Below are 13234 nucleotides of genomic sequence, written 5' to 3' on the forward strand. Positions count from 1 at the left end.
GGCTCCAATTTACACCTAGGTGCGAAATCCTTGAGCCAAGGAGATTTGTTGTGTCGCAGCAAGATGCTGTTTCTGTGTCGCACATAGACACACACTCACACGCATGCTGCTTTTACATCTAAAAGCTCCACTTACCTTGTTGCTCTGGTATGAGGATATTCCCTGCACAGTTTGAAGAATATAGCTGCTTTTTCTTATGCTGTTTTCTTTTCCTGTCTATTTATACCTGTTTTGTCTGGTCGCTTAAGCCATTTCTATTCTAATTAGGGACAATCTCATTTTAAATCTAATTTAAATATGTTGTGTGTGTGTGTGTATACAATGCTGGATAGGTTACTTACAAATTACAAACATGATCCATTACATTACTCATTTTAAGTAATATAATCAGACTACTTTTTGATTACTTTTAGATCCCTTTTGACCTAACTTGTTTATCACATTAATATAAATAAGAAGATCTTGTTGATATACAATACAAGGAGAAAGAAAATATATTCCACTCATTGTTATTAACAACATGAAGTGCATTAAACTGTGCATTATGTCAAAGTTTCCCAATTTGTAATTTGTGAAGGAACTGCAGGGGGGTTGTGAGTTTAATGAAAAGCAAATAACTAATTCAATCGTGAAAATGTCAAATTACAAGAAATTATTTCAAAGTAACAGTGTTCGAAATAAAAAAAACTCACTAAAAAAGCTAAGAAAACACTTAAGATTGCAATATTTTTTGTTAATCAGTGGTCAAATGCTGTGTGGCTTTGTGTAAGCCACCTAACGATTGCCTGGTCTTTCTTTGAATGTCAAAACTTGAAGACTTTCTGAATGTACATACGTGGTAGGCTATTTTAGAAAGGAAAGTTCAACAGATGAAAAGGATTCTGAATAATGTATTGCTATTGTGTGAATATTTTGTAATAATGTAATCTATCAGATTATGAGTATTCTAAAATGTAATGTAATCTAATTACAAGTACTTAGATTTGGAATCTGATTTCATAATCCAGATTAAATGTAACCAATTACTACCCAGCATTATATACATTTACATTTAGTCACATTAAAAACTAAAAACAAAGAAGATTGTTTATTTGCTCGTTTGGTGTAAAAAAAAAAAACAACAACAACAACAACAACTATGACTTCAAGTAATAAATAAACATGAATAATGTTGTTCTGTACAATATTATACTCTACGGTTAGTGAAGCATTGCTTTTATATATTTCAGTGTTTCCACGACTTCTTTTAATTACACATGCTTTGTGTCTCATCTTTTGTCTTAATTGTGACTAGAGCCTGTTAGATCGGGCTTTAGCTAATTATTTAATTGTTGCCTCATTTGTGATAATTGGCCATCTGAACAAGAAGACATTCATGCCTGTGGCAGATTTGAGGCCCATCAGAGGAATGTCTATCTCTCTCTCTCACTCACACACACACACACACACACACACACACACACACACACACTTGTGTTTACTTAGCTGTCTACAAGAGAGCATCTCATAGACTGCTAACATTTTCTATAAACCCTTTTTAAAATGACTAAAGACTATCCATACCACTAAAATAAATGTTTTTGCATTTGCAATTAAACAAATGCAAATAATAAATAAATGATTAAACTCTTTACTATTATATAAAAAAGTAGAAGCATATTTGTACTTTTAATATGAACACACACACATTTTTATGCATTTTTTAAGAAATTATTGTACACACATAGACAAAAATCCTGCTTAGTGCAAGGACAGAAGATGCCAAGCAAGTCATGAGCGTCTCTCCATTGTCCTTTATTATAAAGAATGAAAAACATTTTTTATTGTTTGCCTCTTCTCCATCACCTCTGAATTTTTCCCTTTTCTGCATTACTGCTTTCACATGTTCACAACATACATTTCTCTCTCTCTCTCTCTCTCTCTCTATTTTATTTTTATTTTATTTTTTATTGTACTTCACTGGCATGACAAATAAAAGAAGACTTGCATAATAAGACTACTTGTATAAAAATACTTTCTATGCAATTGTATAACAATACATTTAAAACAATAGTATTGAGTTAAAGAAAATATCATACTAGTAATATAATATTAATAGTAAAACAAGAAAGAAAAGTTAAAAAGTAAATGAAGTGAGGTGGACGAGATGAGAAAGGAAGGCAGAATGTTCACTATGCCATCATACTGTGACAGGCAAACACGTACACATTGCTACATGCTTGTGCTTGTGTTTCTCTAATAGATAGGAAAGGTTTTCTGTGCTTGGCATGTTGTCAAATTTGGAATATATTTTTTTTTTAATTTAGGGTTTGGGTTTCACTGAACTTTGTGCATTCAGTCAGGAAATGCAGGTCTTGTTTGCATTATACGCACAAGCTTTTTTATCTCGTGGCAGCCATGTTTTTCTCTACCCATCTACTTGTCTTTATTGCTGCTCTCTATTTCTGTCTCTCTAACTATATATCTTTGTGAGGATCAAGCTACTGTGCTCATAAACATATTTTTTTCATGTCTCTTTTTGCGTCTTTTCATCTGTTCAAATGCGCCTCTCTCTATAGTAAAACCGGGGGGTAATAGCGCCCATGTTAGTGCGAATAACGTGATTGGTTGGCTCCTCCAAGTGATTGCTGGTGCTATTTTTCTCTCGTCTCTACCAAATGGGTTGCCAGGGAGGGGGTCTTTAACTGAAATCAGACGACAAGCCAATGAGACGCTGGCATGCCGGATCAGGCTACAGAGGTGGATTGTGGGTAGAGAGGGTGGTTATTCAGTGTGCCGTTAAAGTAGGCCTCCATCCCAGTGCCCCAGCTGTGAGACGCCATGAGCTGAATAGGGCCGATTTCACAATCCTTTCAATTAAAATCACAACATAATCCTTCGTGCAACCTCTCCTGCAAATTTCCTCTCCTTCAGTCACTTTGTGTGCCGAGTCTGAAGTCCAGTCACCGAGTGGAGATGTGTCTGGCATTGAAATGTTTTGATTCTCTCCTTTGAGAACATATTGTTAATGACAGCGACGGAGAGCAAAGGCCTGAAAAATGCTATATGTGTTTATAATACAAGCCTTAAAGACTTTGAAAAGAAAATCAGGGCTCATGTTTTACAGTTGTGATTGTCGTAAAATGGGGCAAGCATTCTCTGGGGAGAACGTGAGTTCTAATTTGCCTTGGTGGACTAGACAGTCCCAAAGGGAAACGGATAGAGAGTTATGGTGCTGTATCAGCATTCATTTATTTGTGAATGAAGACGGGAGAGACAGTTTCAAAGCGCTACGAGCATGCCATGAAAATGGAAACTGCGAGGGGGATGGTGTTGAGAGATGCGACGTTATTCGAAAGCTAAGCATAGAAGTAGGGTACTGCATTCTTTTATTTTTTTTTAAATGCTAAATAAAATTGGATTTTGTTTCCTTAAAGTAGAAATATAGCTAAACATTTGCATAGCAAAGGCCTGACTGCATAAATACACTGTAATTACAGAGATGGCAGTGTCCTTGACCTCTGGTGTTAATGTATCTTTTTAATTGGTTTTAAAAATAAAGGCGTCTCAAAGCTTATTTACTCCAGTCTGATTTTATGAAATTCTAGAGTTGTTCAGTCTCCATCCGCCTTTCTTTTGACTCACCGTGTGCGCAGGGCTTTTTACTAGTTACACACTTATTTTATCGTTCTTGCTCTCCCGTTTTCCACCTCGCGCCTCTTATTCAGTTGGACAGGTCAGAAACACCTTCTTAGGAGTTGAGGGGGGAAAGTGACACAAGCAATTTGCAACTGAATCTTGGCACCATTAGAGAAATAAGGCAAGTGTGATCGGTGGTATAAATAGAACTTGTTATTCTATGTAATAAGGTTACTCCTGATAGCTTCCAGGTGCACGAGGCAGACAGTAGAAGCCTAAAGGAAATTCAAGCCTTTCGGCGCTTCTCCCACCAGCGCTGGCTTGAGAAAAGCAGATTGTCATTTCACAACGTTTTTTTTCTCTCCTCGTTTCTAATGCTCTGTAACTCATATGATTAACCTCCTGCGAGTCCCACCTCAGCCCTGAGAGGATCGTGTTCGCGCACGGTGCCTTGATGCATAAAACATCCCCCTTCGCCGACGCAGGGAATTCCAGTCTAAGCTGTAAACATGTAAAAATGAGAATGATTGTTATTGAAATTGTTGTTTTATGGACTACTAATGAACTGAAAAGTCTGGCTTCCGGAAAAGCGAGACAGGATAGTGAGAAAGGAAGGAAAGGAGAAAAAGGAATAAGCAAAGAGTAATGGTTCTTGTCTGTGTGTAATACTAGGAGTTTTGGCTGCTGAAAATTTTGCTTTGCCATTTTTGATTCATGGGAATAAATTACATTTTAAAATGTGGTCAAATACAAAATAGTTATTTATGGTTGTAATGTTTTACAGTAGTACTGTTTTTTAATGTAATTTAAAAAAAATCATTTTTTTTCACCAAATAAACAAACAAACAAATAAATGAGCAAAATAAAATAAAATCCTCTTGCCAAGCCCAAAAATTCAAATTTTTTATATTTTATTATTTTATTATTTTATATTATTAGTATTATTGTTGTTGTTATTGTTCAGCATGACAAATGTATATTGGGTCTAATTTAGGATAATTTAATATCATTAAAAAAAATTCTTGTGACTTTTTTTTTTCTGTTGCAGATATGCATATTCAAATGTTTCATTCAGTTGTTCTGTATTTGCTCTATTATAGTCTGCCAAGAGTCTTGCTTTGGAAAGTTTGACATGAATGAACACTAAAGTCAATGGATTACCAAGTAGTCCTCAAATCACATTTCGCAATTGAACAAATAGATTGTAACACTGCATGCATACAGCACTTTCAGTCAGCTGCGATGTGTAGGGTGCAGGTTATCTGCAGCAGCAATGAGGCGTTTGTGGATCATCCTGCGGACTCATCTTCCAACAATTCAAGACTGTCAACACAGTTATAATCAATCACATACCATCGCTCTGCTTTTTCATCCCAGGGACACGCAGGCTTTTTGTTCTTGACTAGTTTCACAAAGACGAGAAGAAGCTAGATAAACTTAAAAGTGCAGAGACAATGAACTTATTTTTCATTGACGTGTCTTTCTCTTTTCTCATTGGTAGCAATTAAACATTTGCATGACTGCAGCTGTGGTATTTTTGACTGTAAACAAAATAGCATTGATAATGAGTTATGGCTGTAATCAGTTGTGAAAAGCATGGATAGTTTCATTGTGAAAATTAATTTGTCCACTATTTGCTACAACTATAATACAATTATGATTTATTTCATTGCAAGCTCAATAGTGATGTTTTGCTAACATTCAGATGTGAAAATGATGTAAAATTAGCATTAATGACCTTGGCCTTGATTTTGTGGTTTTCCCCCCATTTTATGAAATTATGAAAATTGTTCACTAAGTGGAAAGTGACAATAAAGATTGCTTCAATTTTTAAACCAGCTTCACAGGAAAAATAAATACATTGAACAGCACTCCAGTTTCAGTATGTATATTAACTAAATAGTATATATGAAATTTGAAATTTGTATAACAGCATGGCATCTTCATGAAACGATACTTTACAGTTTATAAATCAGTTTGAAGCAAGACCACATGTCCCAAGTCTCTCTTTTGGGCTGTCTTGTAAATTCACTGCTTGGCTCTGTGTACATGACTTAAACTGATCTTTCTCTCTGTCTGTCAGTCTGTCTTCATCATTTTCCATAGAACTAGAGGTTCTCATGTCAACACATTGTTCAAAGAATCCCATTTTTTTATTTTATTTTTTTTATGAGGTGATCCATGTTTTTATATCAGCATTCACAGGGAGTAGTCTTCACAAAGACTGGAAAACTTTGAGTCCGAGAGGCTTTTTGCTTTGAGGATTTACATTTCCCACATGAGTTCGGTAGAAGAGATTCACAACAGCTAAGGGAATAATCAAACATGGCCTCCTGAGAGTTTGTGCATGTAAACATTCTCTCGCTTTCTCTCACACACACATGCACACGGACAACCACACACAGAACCTTTATTAGTGCTTGGGTTTAACACTGGGTCTGAAAAGAACTTTTTGCCACATACAGCAAGAGTGGTGAAATGGTCAATGGCGAGTGAAGTGATGTCATAAGTGTTTTGTTTGTTTGTTTGATTAAAATTTCTGTTTATCATAACTAGTGTTAATTTTAAACTTTTGTTTGTTTGTTTGATTAAAATTTCTAGCTATCAAGCTATCTAGCTATCATAACTAGTGTTAATTTTAAACTAGTGTTGTTGCTGTTATTATTATTATTATTATTATTATTATTATTATAGGCTATGAAAAGTAAAAATAAATGTACAAATATTTTACTTACATTTATTATATTTTTATTTTATTTTATTTATTTATTTATTTTGAGAGAGAGAGAGAGAGAATGAGAATGCATGTCTACAATACAGCATTTCTTATAATACATTATCGCATTAAAAGAAAAAGTTTGAAAGAGAGAGAGAGAGAGAGAATGAGAATGCATGTCTACAATACAGCATTTCTTTGCATATATTGCTTTATCGCTTTAGATGTATACGTTTGGTGGATTTTTGCACTGGTGCAGCTCAGTAGTTTAGTGTGGTCTTTTATGATGTGTTGTATCATGATTTTGGTTTTGAGTAGATGATAGTGATTGTTGAGACAGGCTTTCTCTCTCTTATCTCCTGAAACACTGAGTTGTTTGTGCTTTACAGCTCACCAGGTGGTCTGCCCGAACCCCTCATGCTATCTTCCAACTGCCCATTGTCCAGATCCCCGTCTCTATAGGGAACTAAGGCTCTCACTCTCTTCTCCTTCTGTCATATACACACACACTTTCCTGCAAATGAGACGAGGATATACAAAACTGTGTCACTCAGCAAATAGCTCTCAATTAGGCCCCGATTAGGTGAATCCATGAATGATAATCAGGCCTTCAAAAAAGAGTGTTATCTAGGTAGTATCAAAGCTTGTGTCCTGCCTCTCGTTGGGAATAAATGTCCAGTCAGGAGGTTGTCAGGTTTGTTTGAAGGCTGAGTGTAGTTAGGGTTGGGAGAAATGTGTTGATTTTACTGGCTTTTTATCAGCCTTTAAGCTTTCATAAATAAAATATTACACGTATTTTTGTCCTTATAACATTTATTTAGCTGTTTATTCCTTGCATTTAAGTGATAAACAGTGCTAGTCATTGTTTCAGATGTGGTAGTCTCCTTTACTTATTGAAACTGCACCTGCCTCAAAAATATAAAACACATGATTCTGTTTCTCATATTTTCATTTTGGTGGCTTAATGTGAAGCGTATTACACATATGAGTTCTGGAGAAAAACAAAAACCCTAAGCATTCTAGATCAACTTCTGATAGTGAATTTTCAAGTGAGGTAAAGTTGTTAGAAGATGCAGAGTCACATAGACAGAGTTTTTCTTTAGTAGATTTAGTTTGAATTGTTCATGTAACTTGCATCAGTAGAGTTCATATTATCTTTTTTCACAACTTGAACTTAGTGTGTTGCAGTTCCTTAAAACTATCATTGTTGGAGTTGACTTAAACCACATAATGCTATATTTCCAAATAAAGTTACTAGCCAGACAAGAGTAATGCTGTTTTATTTATTCTCTAAAGATTTTTACTTACATTTGAAGCTTATTTTAGGACCCTAGCTGGTTAGAAACAACTAAATAAAATTAAGTGAAAAATGAAAGCATGATTGGTAAGATGTTTTAATGTTTTTGAAAGCAATATCTTATGTTCACTAAGGCTGCATTTATTTGATAAAAAAATACAGTACAAGAGAAATATCATGAAATATTCTTAGAGTTTAAAATAACTGTTTTCTATTTTTTATATTTAAAAGGTAATTTGTTCCTGTGATGACAAAGCTTAATTTTCAGCAGCCATTATTCAAGTCTTCTGTCACATGATCCTTCAGAGTTGTTTAAAATAGATCTTGTTTTTAAACCGAGATACCACCCCCCACCCCCCAATTCTCTTTTACCAATAGAATGTTTAAAAGAACAGCATTCATTTAAAGTAGAAATCTTTCGTGACATTAAAAATGACTTAACTGTCACTTTTGATCAATTTAATGCATCCTAAAGTACTATTTTCTTCCAACTCAATTTGCAAGCATATTGCAGTTCCAATAATGCTACAGTCCACTTTTTGTATTTGCTCTCCAAATCCAATTTTACTTGCATTTGGAACTTAACTAGCATAATTGTTGTCCTTGACTGAACTGTGAACTTTAAGTGTCCATCACAGTCTGTCTCGTTAGAACTGCATTAATTACAGCCAGAGTCTTTCTGTTACCTCACTTTCTAATAGGCTGAAGAGACTTTTGCCCATTGAGACAACACGTGCGGTGAACCCACAGTGTGAGGCATGACATCCATTCACTCTTTTTTGCGTTTTCTGGTCTTCAAAGCAATAAATGTCTCTTTTCTATCTTTCCTCGCAGGTTGATTTGCTGATTCCCAGCCTTGATGCTCTGATGTCTGCTGGCCCTTGACCTTCATCCATGGATTAGATCCTTTACGCTTGAGGCAGATCTGACTGACCAGATGGTATCCCTATGTGTCACTTCTTGAGGGTCAGGTGAGTGATGCCCCTGTTTGAAATGACATTTAGTTACTCCATTTTGGCAGGGCTGTTAGAAAGATTAACCTTGAGAACAAGAGATCATGAATGGGATGTAATGCTATGCATAAATCAGAGACAAAAAGCTATGCATGAAAAAAAAAAACAAAAAAAAATTATGAGTCTCGAAATCCATACAAATCAAACAGCTGTATGCGTACCGGTCATTTGGCCCATCAACAATTACAATTTTGAAATACGGCTTGATTTTCTTTGTAACGTAAAGCCTAAGCATTTTCGTGAATGCATATTGTGTCCGTGTTAGTGTGTCAGTGTGTACAAGACATACTTTCTCCCATCCCTCCAAGGCTTAACGGCATCATCCAATCAGCGACAGGCGCTGCCTAGATGAGCCAATGAGGACGCAATTGGATAGTATTCGTTGTTTGGAATCAAAGGCACAGCACTCCTATGATATTAAAATGCACTCTGTCTTTGTTCATACCACGCCAAACCAAGAGAGAAAGGGGGAGGGCGAGGGGAGAAAAAACACACTCCACCAAAAAAAAACTTTTTGTATTCCTCCCCATATGCCTCTGCGGGTGGGCACGCAATGACTCTCCCACTTCTCGCTTTGAAATCTCTGCCACTTCAGCTGCCTCCTTGAGCTTTTGTCAGCTTGAGACGCTGCACCTCGATGAAGTAGGGCAACTAGAGTGCAGTCTACAATTCTTACCGCCGCCATCTTGGCCCTTGTCATTTCCTTTACTTGTTTTGTCCCAGTTTCCAGTGTTATATAGTTGTACATCCAGGTTTTTAACCCACCCCAGTTGTTCGTCCTAACACGTTTAAAATCTCTCTTTTCATTGCTTTGTTTCGACTTCACGTTTTCCTTCGCAATTGACCTCTCTGGACTCCTCTCTTCGTGGTAATAGTACATATTGTTAGACTCTTCCTTCAGATTCAAAAAGAAAGAGGCTTTGAATTATGTTTTCTCTTGATTGAATGGGCCAGTTTTTTTTTTTCTTTTTTCCGTATGGAGTGTAGATATTATTGGGTAAATTGCATGGCTTTCATGCAGATAAATGGGCGTTTGATAAAAGCCACAGTGTTTTTTGAAGCGGCCAGAGAGCAGGGCTGCATTGGGTGATAACTTCATCGCAGCGTGGGGTCAGGGGCAGGAGGAGAAGCCTGGCTGAAAGGGGATTAAGAGAAGCCGTCGAAGAGCTCTGGACTCGGACCACCTGCTGGGGAGCCCAGGCCTGGTCCGCGCCAAATGTTTCTGATCAGCTATGCCATTGTCTGTGTTCCCCTCTTTCTTTTCTCCCCTCACAAGAAAGAATAGGACTGCCTCCTCATTTCCCTGAACTTTTTTTTTTTTTTTTTTTTTTTTGGTGTTGTCATCTACTTGCCTGTACTTCGATGGTGCTCTTGTTTAGATGTGGCATGATGGAAACGTGCAAAAGGGATAGTTCACCCACAATTTCTGTCATTGGTTTCTCACCTTCATGTCGTTGCAAAACCATATGACAACTAGAAATATCCTGGAGACTGGCAGGAGGAATGGGGCTGTCAAACAGCAAAAAAAGACAACTTGTGTAATGTTGTAAAGTCAAACCATAGTTGTCTTTGAACTGAAGTTGTTCATTGTCCTCATTTGTAAGTCGGTTTGGATAAAAGCGTCTGCTTAATTACTAAATGTAAATGTAAATTAAAAAAAAAAAAAAAAAAAAAAACCTAATGGTTTCCGAATCATTCTTTTTGTTAAATATTTTTAATAAACTGGTCTAACAGTTGATAGCCCTCTGGAGGTGCTAATCTGTAAGTAATAACTTAAATTTTAATCTGTTTGCTACACAAAGCTGTTATTCTACAACACCTATCAAAAGTTTTATCTTTCTTTAAAAAAAGTGTCTTATGCTCATTAGGACTGCATTTGTTTGATCAAAAATGCAGAATACAGAAATAAAGGGGAAAAAATGAAATATTATTATCTGTTGTTGTTGTTTTTTTTCTGAATATATTTTATAATGTAGTGTATTAAAAAATGTAGTGTAGTCTGATTGCTGGGCTAAATTCTCAGCAGGCATTATTCCAGTCTTCAGTGTTGCATGATCCTTCAGAAATCATTCTAATTGACCAATCTGATCAAGAAAGGTTGAAGAAAACTTTTTTTGCTGCTTAATAGTTTTTGTGGAAACAGTTGATATAAACAATATATATATAATGTAATTATTAAAAAAAGGTTTCCACAAAAATATTCAGCAGCAAAACAGGTTTCAACATTGATAATAACAACCATTTTTATTATTTGAGCACCAATAATAATCAATCAGTCAGTCAAATTTGGAAGGATCATGTGACACTCGAGACTGGAGTAATGGCTGCTAAACATTCAGCTCTGCCATCACAGGAATAAATTACATTTTAAAATAGTTTTTTTTTCTTTCTTTCATTTAAATGATTTTTTACTGTATTTTCGATCACAGCCTTTTAGAGCATAAGATCCTTCTTTCAAAAAAATCCTAATTATTGCAAACTATTGACTGGTGATGTATACATTTGATTTTATGGTGCTGTCATTTTTGAAAGTCAGAAGCTTCATTAACTCTAATTGCATTGCAAAGAGCAACCAGTATTTTTTCAAAAGAAGTAAATAAATGAATAATTCCCCCTTTTGTGCGTCATGGAAGAAAGTCATACTGGTTTGGAACAACACAAGAGTGAGTAAATGATTACAGAATTTAAATTTTTGCGGTGAATTAAATACACATGTTCACATGCAATTTTGGACGCTTGATAGATCCCTAACATTTAGCTCTATCTCTCTCTCCCTGTGTGTGTGTGTAGATGAGGGCTTTATGACAAAAAGAGAACTTCTTAGAGTTCACTTTCTGTGACCTAATGTGACTCTCTCTTAGTTCCTAAAGGTAACTAATAGAGAATCACGATGAGGGAGCATCCACTCATCAGTGTCTATGGTCATTTTTTATTCATCTTATATATTCACACATTAGCTGGAGGGGCTTCTCGGAATTTTTTATTTTCTCATTTTCTGAGCTGTCCTTTTATCAATGCCAAAGAATATAAAAAGATCATAAAAAATTCATTTATACACACAAAATCACCTTAAAACACTTTTCTTTCGCCCTGTACATGTGTTCAATGTGTTAAACAGACCCACAACAGTAAAAATCTTTGCCTGCAATCAACATGTCTATGCATAAAATATTTCCCCGCACCATTTTTCATGGATGTGGGCTGAAACAGCTGTAGTTAGATGCATGAATACTGATAGGGCCAATCGTGCAGAGTGCAGTGCAGGTGTGCAGGTGAACGCTCTGTTTGGCAGTTGCCTGACATGTTTCTTCTCTTTAGCATGTGGAGTGCAGACAAGCTCATGAATAACAGGTCTGATGAATGGTCTGAGCAGGCTTAGCACTAACTTCTACAGCACCTGCTTCTGTGTTGCACCCCACCAAGAAGTGTGCATATTGTGTGTGTGCTTGACACAAACTTACCAGAATAGCAATTGTGTGCACTGACAGCTGTGCACATTGTTTTAGACAAATACTTCATCTGTGCTTGATGAAAAACAGGCGCATTTATGTATTTCAGTTACGTGACGTGCAAGTCTCCTCTTCAGCAGCATATCATGTCAAGTCCTCTTTTGATGAAGGACATTTATTATGATGTTAAAAACCACTAGAAGGTTAAAAAGATCAGCCAGGCTGACTTGAAATGTACATATGTCTATGATGTTGTAAGCAAATTTCCATCAGTACTATTCTCAGTCCAAGAGCTTCTGGTTTGTTTATGTATGGCAGTGTTGTGGCACACAGGCAGGATGTGATTCCATAAGGATGATTTTTAAAAGATGGTTGTCTAAGCACACTGTAGTGTTCCCAAGCTTATATTTTATTTTTTTAAAGCAGCCGACATCATGTTCTGGAACATTCTCTCTCTCGTTCTCTCTCTCCTCTCGTAAAGGCTGTGGTCGGTCGCTCTCGGCCCGTGCCAACTACCAATAACCATATTCCAGGAAAGAGCTCCACATGTTCAATTATATAATTACATCATCTCAGATTTAGACAGATGTCCCATAATACGTTTCAAATGCAATCAGCCGCACTCGTTCCCCACATAATGCATTTGGAGAAGAAAAATGATGTCCGCTGAGCATAAAACAGATCATATTTGTTGTGTTGGTGCTTCTGTTGCGCACACTATTGATATTGTTATTATTAGTATCGCCGCAAGCTCCATTTAGTATTTTTGTTAGTACCAGCAATGCGTTTTTATGGTGACTGCTTAAAATAGGCCCTTTTATCATGGTGTATATGGAAATCCGCCAAACAATAAACATACCCACAGACAACTAATTGGCTAGTTAGAGAAATAACATAATAGGATGAGGATTTTAATATGAAAATCCACAGCCATTTCACTCCCTACCTTGAGTCTTATTGTTATCCTCCAGCCTCAGTTCTTGACCAAACTAGTCTTTCCCGCTCAAATCCTGACAGTTTTAAAGCATATCTCCTCTCATTGTTCGGCAGACAGCGTACAAATCCCTTGAGCCTTGAGTCCAGTCCAGAGAACTTAGAATGAGTAATTGTTTACTTTAGAGACAAAGCTGAACTGTAGTCA

The 13234-nt window shown here is 36.3% G+C and overlaps 1 protein-coding gene across 4 annotated transcripts in view; it reads left to right on the forward strand.

Moving 5' to 3' along the window:
* The window catches only part of LOC109087252 (teneurin-3-like), a 497439-nt gene that overhangs the window by 200604 nt on the left and 283601 nt on the right, over positions 1–13234 (forward strand). For all 4 annotated transcript variants that reach the window (XM_042716547.1, XM_042716552.1, XM_042716548.1 and 1 more), the window contains one exon: positions 8466–8602. The gene's annotated coding sequence lies outside the window, so the exon portion shown is untranslated. The remainder of the gene's footprint in view (positions 1–8465; positions 8603–13234) is intronic.

The sequence above is a fragment of the Cyprinus carpio genome, chromosome B1 (assembly GCF_018340385.1).
Source record: "Cyprinus carpio isolate SPL01 chromosome B1, ASM1834038v1, whole genome shotgun sequence".
Classification (NCBI taxonomy): domain Eukaryota; kingdom Metazoa; phylum Chordata; class Actinopteri; order Cypriniformes; family Cyprinidae; genus Cyprinus; species Cyprinus carpio.